Raw genomic sequence first — 9,128 nt, forward strand, 5'->3', positions numbered from 1 at the left:
CCATCTCAAAATGAGTGAAATGAACAAATTAGGGAGAAGGGTGATGAATAATGGGAGGTGTGGAGCTGGTTTTGACCATTCCTGGGCACACGATAGTCAACTGTTTGGATCAGTGAGCTGAATCAGAATTGCAGTCCTTCATTCTTAGAATCATAGAATCATAGAATGTTTAGGGTTGGAAGGGACCACTAGTGGTCATCTAGTCCAACCCCCCTGCAGTGAGCAGGGACACTGCTAACTAGATCAGATTGCTCAGAGCCCCATCCAACCTGGCCTTGAATGTTTCCAGGGATGGGGCCTCCACTACCTCTCTGGGCAACCTGTTCCAGTGTTTTACCACTCTCATTGTCTCAGACAGGGAGAGCGACTTAGCAACTACATTTGCCAGCTACATGCCAACTACATCTATTATATTATGGCTGGAGTAATTTTAAGTATTTTCATCTTTTCTCATCTTTAATGTGTGTTCCTAGGAAAATCACAGCACAGTTCATAAGAGGGAGGCAGGTGGTTTCCATCTGAGGTCTCTGTGGCCTTGAGAAGTCTACAGAACTACACTACATGTTACTTCAATTTAAACATTTCATCCCTGACATATGCTGGTATTAGCAGCAAGAAATGTTGAAGTTTTGATAGTCTGAAAACCTTGGGAACCCCTGTGCCATGAATTTCAGGGGAGTTTAGCCTGCTGTCTATTCCATTGGCCATCCAGCAGACCCAGGAAACATTTTACATAGAAACTTGAAAGTGCATCTGCAACAATGACTATGTCAGAAAGGGGCGAAATCAGCGATTCAACAGTCTCTGAATACCTTTTAGTGTCTTTTAAATCATACTGAAAGCCAGAGCGTCACAATCTCCTCCTCATTTCAGTTATGCCTGTCCCTTATCTCAGTTGCTGTAGTTTTATTTGATCAAGCCCTCAGGAACGAGTTGTGTGTATTAAAAATCCAAGCCTTCCTCTCATTTATTTGAATCGGTTTTGTTTACTCGATGCTAATACTTCAGGGCATTAGTATGCTACATGTAGGAAGTCACCATTTATGGACCTAGCTTATAAATAACTAGTTGCAAGGTCTTAATTCCCTGAAGTCAGATCTCGGCAGCACCCGTCAGTTGGCTCCACCTTTGCTCTACAATTTTAGATTTCATGTCTCCCCAAACAATTTTGAGGGAATTTTCATTCCTGATAGTGTCTCTCCTCAGGCCATCTTTATTTTTCCCATTAGAATTGTATCTGCAGCAGCAGCACTAAATGGACCGAATCAAAACATGAGGGGAGATGTAGAGCGGGGCTTCCATCTCTCTGGCTACACGGCCCTAAGGACCTGGGACTCATGCAACAGGGAGAGGAGCAGGGGCCAGGGGCTGATGGAGAGGCTGAGAGGAGCCTCTTGTTTCAGAAACGAAGTGATGGTTTGTGTCTGCGCCATCTCTCAGAACGCCTGCAGAATGCTGGCATTGGAAGATAATGAGCCCTATTATTATGGGATCTCAAATTACAAATTTTCCAGTGATCGATTTTTATTGCTGGCTTAAAATTAAAAGCCTTTTCATACAGGATATGCATGGGACCCATGTCTGGGTCATGTCAAGGACAAGGATGGTTTTGTGGCCTTAAAGTGAAGCATCACAACAGTGACTTGCTAAGAAGACAAGTGAGATGATGAGTGAATCCCATTTTAAAAAAAAAAAAAAAAAAAAAAAAAAAAAAGCCCTTAGAGCAACAGCAGGATCAAGTATCAGCAGTAAATTTGGCTGCGCTACCGAAAATGTGATCTGGGCTACCGCAAAAAGTTTTGACATACTGGAATGAGAAAAAAAACACCAATGGTAACGGCTTCTCAAGAATCCCATTGTTCCTTTACAGTACACTGTAAAAATTCCAGTGGGTGACTTCAGTGTGAATATGCCCAGACCACTCCATTTCCACTGAAAGGGAAAATGAACAAAACTAGCACTTGGAATACTTACAAATTTTGGGAAACTCCCAACATACATGACCTGAGACAGGCAGCTGGAATTACATCTTTGTGCTGGCATTTTAATATAGGGGACCAGACCTGTAAGCATCCTCCTAGCCTCTCTTGCTCTTACTGGGTCAGAGATGGCCACCAGCAGCGTGCCCCAGGCCCGCCTCACCCTCCCTGCCGCCAGCACTGGCGCCTGGGTCTGCCGAGCTTCCCCGGGGGCTCCCAGCTCCTGCTGTGATGGCCGGGTCCCTCCGTAGCCTCACTGAACTGCGCTGTTCGCTCTGGCTTGTGGCTCTGGGTACCTGCTGCCCGTGGATCAGCAGCTGCACTGCTTTCCCGACCTTTTCCAGCAAGCCCTCTCCCTCGAGGTGGGCAACACCAGTTTACCTGTAACAGAAATGAGGCAAACGGTTTTGCAGTCACCAGAGAGACTTTTATATGCCAGTCCTCTCCAGAGAGTTACCTAAAACTGACCAGAGAAATTCATGGGAGGGAGCAGCAAGGAAAGTATCGGGTGTTGTAAGATGGAATGGGCCTTTTACAGGGAGCTGAGAAGGGGTGTTCTCAGTGCTTTTTTTTTTTTTTGGGGGGGGGGGGGGTGTATCAGGAGAGTTCACCACATAGAGATGCCACCACTGGGGTGTGACCAGCTTCCTCCAGCAGCAGAGGGATCTGACATTGCACAGAAGAGCTTTTGCTTGGTCAAGTTGCCAGCCTGCTCCTACTGTTCCAGGTCGCCTTGAGCGAAGTAACTGCTAACTCTCCAATACTGGAAGAGGACTATGTCTCTTTTGACCCAAAGGTCGCTCCCAAAGCATCCCTGAAGAGATGCAGGATGGCCCCTGGGCTTTACCCATAGAGGTGCCCAAGAAGGAGCAATCACAAAATGTTCCAGAAGTCAAACCTAAGCACAGACTTACAGGTACATAAACACAACAAGGCAGCATTTATCATGCCCGGGCTGTTTCTGAAAATGAATTTAATGTCGCAAAGATCGCTTTGCTGACAAACTGCTTGGAGCTGTCTTCCGTTTTCTCCAAGGAGCTTTCACACAGGGCTGTGGGTGAGGATCACTTAAGTGCAGGGTTTGGAACACGTGGAAACAGAAGCTGAAAAGGGCTTCAGCTTATTCCTTGACTAGGTCCAGGAGCAAAGAGACCTTTGGCATAAGCCAGATGCTGCAGATCTGATCCTATGACTCTGGAAACCTCTGTGGTACAGCATCTCCATGGGGCTGTGCTGGCCATACGCGCTTCCTGCAACAGATGTGACGTTGAGACCACCCTCATCGTCACTTGGGGCTCCTAAAGCCCCCTTTCCATTGCCTGGGAGATCAGAAAAGAGATCCATTACATAATGTGACGGGACGGCTGTCATTCTGATACAATCTTAAAAATGCTAGCTGGGTTACCAGCACAAGAAACAGAAAAATCTAGAGAATAAAATTAGCTGATACCAAAGCTGATACCTTTATAATTGCTTTTTTGACATTCACCCCTGCCTGCATGGGGGCCTTTGCCAGGAGAGACCTTCACCTCCTCTCCCTTTCCGCCTGTCATTTTTTGTCGCACTTGTAATCCCTCTCCGACCCCTCTGCTTTCCTTGGCTATTTCCAGTGAACCTTCAGTGTTGTGCCTCAGGGGTTCGGGTCAATTGAGATGTGGAGTGAGTGGCATTTTGTAAAAAGACATTTTTACCCCTTACAAAAGCAAAAACCACAGAATGCACAAAACAAAACCCCATGCCCTCCAGATACTGTCTCAAGCCCAAGCAGGGATGTTACTGGCAACATTTTAAAAATTAAAGCTGAACATAATTTCAAAACGAGTAAGTGTTGTTTTCAACCCCGGGGCATCTGCAGTCAGAGCTCTCAAGTGCAAACAACAGAAGCAAATGCATTCAGTTTTCATTGTCCTCGGTGAGAGCAGCGGCAGAGAGGAGCAGCATTTCACGAGTCACAGAAAGCAAACAGGATTCCAAGATGCTATTAGTAACATCTGAGTTTAAAAGTCTGAATAAAAGTTGACAGGCTCATTTTAAAAGCAAAATTCAGTTCAAGGAAGCAGCAAGGTTTTAATCTCTAATGCCTGGCGGTGGCTCTCCACCACACCTCCTCACTTTATATAGAAAAATACATATTTTTCTGCAAGGCCTCTACTAGTGCTCCGAGAACAACATGCCCTCGGTGGCCCAAGCACCAAAATGAACCAGAGGTGAAAGGAGCCGCTCGTGCACCCCTGTCCCAGCCACACCGTCTGCAGAGCACCCCCACCGTCCCCGCCGTGCATCCCAGCAGACTCACCTCTAGTTGGGTTTGTCCAAGCTGCAGTCTGGAGCCTCTGGGGTGGGAGGTAGGTCCCTGCTGTTATCGACTTTTCACAGACCCTGTCGAAAGCCCCAGCCCCGGGGTACAGCCCTCTGGCTGTTTATCAACGAGCTGGTTTGTGGTTTTTGGGTTTGTTTCTGCTGCTGTTTCTCGCCTGCAACAGCCATTTCTCCCCCATTATGCAGTGAGTGAGTGGTTTGCTTTGCTGTACTCAGCTGTTGTTATTTTACTTAAATTGCCCTTCTCTTCTGTAATGAACTTATTTTCAAAATGGGGGGGAAGGATGTAACAGTACTCTGTATAATGAAAATACAACACTTTTATAGCTTTTTGGGACACATCCCCATCCCCAATTACCAAGCCTTATACATTTGCCATGCTTGCAGTTTCAAAGTTGTTGCTTTTGAGTTGTCACCATGGAGAATAAAAGCAGGAAAAGCTACCGCCAATCTGCCTTTTTATTATCCTGCAGGCAAGCAATTCGCCCACATTTTTGCTAAGAAATAAGCAGTTTACATGAGCAGTTTTCAACTCTTTTTTTTTTTTTTGATTGATGGATGATAAACCAAACATTTTTCCAGTGGAGCCACAGACCCCTTCATAGATTTCATCCCTAGCTCACAGGATAACATACACGAGCGCGTTCTGCCCAGCCTCCTTTCATGCAAGAAATCCCTAGAAGTACCCCATGGAGCCACGCTACTTCACAGAATGGAGAAGCTCTCCTCTGGTTTTGCAGACCTCAAAACTTTTTTCTCTGTGGATTTTACTGGGAAACTTTTATCTTTTTTCCTACGGACACGTTCTTTCCTTTTGGCAGTTTGACCCCTTTGTGCTTACGTCTGCAGTACTCTGGATGGATGTTTTTCCTCTCTCGTGAACAAGTAACTTCATTCAGACCCCATCTCCGTGTGACAAATAACGGATGCAGACTCTCACACTGTTCGCAGATGTAACCTGTACAGCACTGGCGTGTTCGGATCCGCATCCGCTAGGCCGTATTGGCGGTCAGCTGCAGGAGAAGGGCAGGCAGCTCACAGCTCTGCAAGGCGCAACGTCCCTTGGCTCCTTGGTTCCCTCCCTGTGGAAAGGGAAGCGATCCAAGGGCACACGTTTCTTGGGCAAGGGGAGCTCCCTGCCCTTCCCAGCAGCAGCGGCAGGCTCTGCAGGGAGTGGGAGTGGGGAGGTCAGGTGAAAGGCTGATCGGATGGGAACGCCTAGCGTTAAAAATCCCTAATCTTAACGCTTGCCTACGAAAAGCGTCATTAATCCTTTTTTTTTTTGCATTCATGAAGGTGCTCAGTGTTTCTTTGGGCCTCTTTATTCCTCCTCCTTCCCTCAAAGACCACCCCCCCATGCCCAAATGGAGAAATCGCCAAACCTATATGGAGAAGGAAAGGTGCCCATACCTTGAAGACAAATGGGGGTGAGGGAGATGTGACAACAAGAACACTGAGCAGTCACCCAGCTCCATGGGAAGTCGCTTCTAGCTGGGGAAATGCTTATGCTGGCAAGGCAGAAGCCAGGGGTGCCCCTACAGCTCCCACAGTAACTTCTGGTTCCCCTCCTACAAGCAAGGCTCTTCTGTGCCCAGGGCCTGTTGTTCCAGTGCTCGTGGCCATAGATAGAGGTTCGTGATTCAGGGGCATTTCTGAATTAGCGAAACGAGGCTGAAAAAAATTGCCTGAAGTGGCACAGGACCACTTATTCCAGGAGGTGTAGTGGTTTCAGTTAGTCCTCGCTGTGGGGTAGAAATCCTTCCTGGTTGTATTTCAAGTTTCTTTCCATCAGCCCCTCTAGAGCAGGTGTTGGTGATTTTCATGTCCCAGTTGCCACATCTTCTCTTTGAGCAACAGCTTAGTCAGCACACTCATCTCTGAATAGGTACTCCAGGGTAGTGAGAGTCTGAGCTCCAACGGGATGCGTTTTACACTCAAGAGCCTGCTAAATGATTAATTAATTTAGTCTCTTAAGGTTCCCCACTTCCTGGCAAAGCTAGAATGTGTGTTTCTACAGGCCTCAGTCCTCCTCACCTTGGAACTGCGAGTTTTGGCAAGGACTTTAACCTCTAGTAAGGTGGAGATCAGGTAAAACTTTATCACAAAAAGCTAAAGGCTTTACCTCTTACAGATACATTGCCATGTCCTGCCAAAGGACCACCGCAGCTACTTGTCATCACTAAATCTATGTCCAATCACAGAAAAGACACTTGTGGCCCATGGGAGCGGCATCCGTTCCCGACTTGTTGGGGAGCGCATAGCCCCACCTCGGCTGCTGCCGGCGGCCCCTCGCTCATCTTCAGCTCAGTGATTCTGCAAGAAGGGTGAGGTTACTAAAATGAAGGCTACCGTAGCTATGTAAGCTCTTCCCAGATTTCTCTTTCAGGTTTTTGGCAATCTTAGACTTTGAAGGGTAGGCCTGCACAGTCACAGTTTGAGGAATACCTGCCTAAAATGCAGGTCCTAACAAATCCTTATGCATGGACTTGGTTACAATTACCAAGCACGTGCAGGAAGGATATGTGGGCCAGGTACCTGGAAGATTTTTCTTTACAACTTGGAGCCCCGGCACCTTGAGCTGAAACCATCAGCACGGTCGAGTGCTCAGGATTTCTGAGAAAGTAAAACTACACGAATTAACAAAACCACAGTCGGCACGCGTCCCAGTGCAGCCAATTTACAGAGCCTGCGCTGTGCACCCCTGGCAGCCAGAACCGACTGATGCAACTCGGAACCTGCGTCTTCGGTGATCGGAGCTGCTGGGACCAAGAGGAGGGCACTTGGTCCTGTGCACAGATAGGCCTTCACCTAACAACTACAGCGTGGGGTAGCAGACTCAGAGCCTAAGGTACACTTTAAGTAGCACTGGGGGAGTGAAATGTGGTCTGTTTGTTGGTCTGTTACGTGGTTTGGTTTTTTTTTTTAAATAGAAATACATATTTATCTATAGTCATTTTTGTTTTCATTTCTGAGAAGAGAGATCTGAGGCTGCCTTCCGTTCAGGCCAGTACAGTGCCTGAGCGGAAAATTTCACTCCCCCATTTCAGTAAGATGCAACTTGGGCTGGTTCTTATAAATAGTTGTAAAAGGAAAGTTACTGCAGCAGAGCTCTGTAATCAAGAGGTCTCCATAGACAGCCTGTCATCCTGACGAGAGGCACTTCTTAATTAAGCAAAGATGCCGCATTGTAGCTGCAACAATTCCCAAGCGTCCCAACTTCCCTCATCATACCAATGAGCCTGGAGTTACAGAGCTCCCAACAACAAGGGGGTTTAGAGGATTTCAAATGAATGGTAAGGCTAAAAGTTCAACGCTCGAGCATGTGCAGCATGCAGAGAACACATTTCAAAACGTGCCTGAAGAGCATAAACACAGTTTTGTACTACTGCAAAGATCTTTGAAAGGAAGAGTGCGGGTAGCATCCCGAGTATTGCTGGGGAGACCCGGGATCCACGGACTTCTGTGAAAAGCTCAACCGTACTGGCAGGCAAATCAATTAAGCAGCAGCCCTTGCAGCTAAGATTAACTGAGTTCCTGTTTGAGCACCTCAATTACACCACTTTCATGATTAAACTTGTTCCGATTAATGGGAAAAACAGGAGGAATCCATGGCCAAAATACCGGCCAAACTGCTTAAGCTAATGAGGGAGGACACTGGTGTTTGTGAAGCAGCTGGTAGTGAGAGCTTGGAGGAGAAAAGGATAACAGCTGCCTTCAGACAAGCACTGAATTCAAGCACAGGAGCAAAATGGAGGGGAACACGCTGGTGTGCTTCAACACGTCAAGTGGCAACAGAGAAATGCTGCACGAATATCCGATCATCTTACTCAGCCGATGAGTAGCCTTAGGTTACGTCCATACCAGTGCGTAATACAGCCCCAGGGAGCGAAGCTGGGTGCCCAGTCCCCAAGTGCCTGCTCTACATGAGGTGTTAGTGTACTATGATGTTCTATGCCGTAGCCTGGAGTCAGGTTGTGTGCAGCAGTCCTTATTCAGTAACTACTTGCTCCTGAAGGGCCACTGGTTGAACAAGGCTGCCACTAGGATGCGGGCCCACACGTGCCTGGGACACCAGTGCACAGGCCCACCAAAACCAACACATGGTCTGAGCCATGTCTAGCTAGATGGCAACCTGGCATTTTTGGAAGGAGTTCACCTGGGCTAATACCGCTTGGCTTCTGTGCCCCTGGCACCTTTTCCTGTGCAGATGTAGCCGTTATGTTCATGGCATTGCTTTGCCCCTTCCACAAATGAACACGATGGGCTGATATTCCAACTCCAAGGCAAGAGACATGTTTTCAGCCAGTTTACAGGGGAGAACTACCATTCAGAAGAAATACATATTTTGGGAACAGGATGTGCAGCAAGGGCACCACAGAAATGAGTTATCGTTTCCATCGTACTGTGGCACTGGGGGTATGTGTCTTCCTGATGGGGCTGGGGGAATGCAGAAACAATAAAGGCAACGTGTCAGGCTTTTCCGGGTCTAGGCCTCCCTGGAAACATTAAAAAAAGAATAAAAGAAGAAAAGTAACAAACATCTTAAATGATGCATTTCTTGGGAACTAACAGCAATACAGGCCACATAATTTATTTCCGTTTTGGCCTGTCTGTTCTCCTCTGACACCAAGCCTCTCAGTCTTAGGTACCCTACTGCTTGTCAGGCTGTGGTCTAGACTGGACTAATGGAGTTTACAAAGAGCTCTCCAAAGTCTGTCATTTAAAAAACATGGATCATCTTATGGATCTGACAGCCGTGTGAACAGTTAATCAGCACAGCTGTATTAATTCAGGCTTGGGGGGGGGGGGGGGGGGGGGGGGAGGGGGAGC

The sequence above is a fragment of the Egretta garzetta genome, unplaced genomic scaffold (genome assembly GCF_000687185.1).
Source record: "Egretta garzetta isolate BGI_Z169 unplaced genomic scaffold, ASM68718v1 scaffold516, whole genome shotgun sequence".
NCBI classification, from domain to species: domain Eukaryota; kingdom Metazoa; phylum Chordata; class Aves; order Pelecaniformes; family Ardeidae; genus Egretta; species Egretta garzetta.